We start from the raw sequence: 2,583 nt of genomic DNA, 5'->3' as shown, positions 1-2,583 counted from the left end.
AGAGCTGAGAATCATCATTTTAAAAATCAGGCAATTTGGTAGATGCAAAATAAAATCTCATTTCAATTTACCTATACAATATCTGGTTACTAGTTTTTTTTTAAACATGGTTTTGTTATTTTCTTTTCAAATTGTTACTTGCTTACTTTTCTATTTAGATATTAGTGCCCATGGTTTTGATTCCTTTCAGCTTTTAATATCTGAGAGATATTTAATTCTTACACATCAAAGAGCTTGTCATAAATAGTATTAATAGAATATTTTATGTGAGGAATAATAACATCCTAAATGAGGTTCATTTGTGCGAACTTGAAACTCAGCATAAGATTATGCTAGTAAAGAATGTTTCCTCTTGTTCCATTAAACTCCTCTATTAAAAATTGTTTTATATGAAAACTACATATACAAATAATGTTAATAAGGGTGGAGAACCAAAACTATAGGAAATGCAGGGATATTTGTAAATGCAACATTCTTTGCAAATTGGCTGCAGCCATCATATTAATAAGCAAGCAGTATAGCTTTAGGGGATTCTATTTTGAACAACTTAGAATAACTGGGCAAGTTTCCATGATAGTTTAAATGATTTTTTGTGATGTGCTTGTAAAATAAAGTCAAGAACTGAAACTGAAGTACACCCTAAATATGGTTTTATTTACGCTGCATGTAAAGTGTGTATGTATATGTGAGATATATATACACACACATACATGTAAAACAAAATATGTCATTACTACTTACGACTTTCAGTATTTTAAAGGTTTTCTCTGGTACCACTACCACAGATCCATTTAAAAGATGACTGTGTTTTTTAAAAAAATTATCCTATCTTCCAGGAGTAGAAAAAAGGTAACTGAATTAAAGCACTGGCTATTGTAATAAATTGGCTAATTTCTAACAGTTAGGGATATATATATATATATATATATATATATATATATATATATATGGCTTATATATAATATTTATGTACAATTACAAACAATAAACAACAAATTTTAGATAATAATGTTATATAAAATACATATACGTGTATACAGTATAGAGGACTAGAGAAGAGTTATGCTAGTAAACTTTGGAAAAATGATTTTTTTGAGCTCTGTATAATTCTGCATAAATCAGGACATATAAAAATTATAGAAACCTTTGAGATCACTTTTTTTGCTTGCTTTTGTTGAGGGTGGAGGGTGTGCTCCCAAAGAAAGTCTGAGCCTTTCGTGTTTCTAGTGGTCCAGAGATCCCCTGTCCTGAAGTGGTATTCAGAGTGAAGCCACAGTTTCTTTTCCCTCCCTCCCTCTGCTACGGAAGCCCAAGATTAGAAGCGCAGCAGGCAGGGCCTGGGGCGGGCAGGAGTTGGGGCGAGCGGGCGGGGGCAGAAGAGAGGGGAGTCGGAGGAGGGGAGTGGAAACGGAATCCTAGAAAAAATGTCTTGGGAAGTTTCTGCAGGGCCTCGCCCTTGGACAGCGCTTTCCCACGGCGTCGCGGGGCAGGGGAGTTCCTCCCGCGCTGCTCGCTGCCGCCCGCACCCGCGTGCGCTCGCCCAACTCTGCCGGGGCTGCCGTGGGCCAGGGTTCGAGATCACGTGAGACTAGGTGATGTCAGCCAGCCCCTCGACCTGCACACTTCAGTTCCCTGAAGTCCTCGCGGCGCGTCCTTTCTCAATTTACTACTCGAGGGGCGAGAGCCAACAGTTGGCTCCTCGTTCAAACGCCCGTGGTCTAAAAGGGCCAGTAAGTGCCAAAGATGCGGCGGGGTCGGGACCCCAAACCCTGGCTGGTTCCTGTGCCAGTGCTGTGATCATTCAGCCCTGGAGCCCTTTGGTCCTTCAGGTCCTCCAGCTTTTGGAAGATGACCTTGAAGAGTAGAGGGACGGAGTTGGGGGAAACTCGGGGCTCAGATTCCTCAGGGGTCTGGGAGTCTCCCTCGATCCAGCCTCCAGCTTCGCTCCTCGATGTATGTTACAGCACTGACACCCCGGGCGGGGGAATTTTGTGTCGAATCGCTGGGCAAAGACTTCTTGGCCCTCACTCCTGCTTGCCTCCGTCAGATTACTTTTCACAGACTGGAGCTGGATGGGAGGTGGAGGTATTTACTTTTAAATCTTTTATGTGTGTTCACTTCACCCTGTGTGGTTGGGCGTGGAGAGCGGAAGAGGGGGGTTTCCAAAGCGAGTGAAATTCCCATTCCGTGGGTATTACCATGCCTGTGGGGTGGCAGCTCTTTTAGCAAGTCTGCAAATAACTATAGAACACAATAGAGTCCTCCTCCCTTCCTCTCGTTCTCTCTCTCTTTTTTTTTTCTTTTCCTTTTCCTGCCTCCAGACGCCTCCTTCGAGGCTGAAGCTGGGCAGGTCTCCAAAGGTGCAGCAGCCACAGCAATCCCGCAGTTCAAAGTTAAGCAACAGTTGCACAACTTCCAGCAGCTCCCTTCAGACGGATACTAATGAGCTGAAAGCCAGGAGCATCTGAGGAGGTGAAGAGGAAGCTTCCAGGTCTCTTCCCTTCACCCTAGAAATCCAGATATCTCCCCCATCCCCAGAGAACTTTGAGATACTGTCCTTGCTGTTCGCTGGCCTGGCGGGCC

The sequence above is a fragment of the Grampus griseus genome (genome assembly GCF_964374135.1).
Source record: "Grampus griseus genome assembly, chromosome: 11".
Lineage (NCBI taxonomy): Eukaryota > Metazoa > Chordata > Mammalia > Artiodactyla > Delphinidae > Grampus > Grampus griseus.
Note: the sequence above shows the minus strand (reverse complement) of the source record.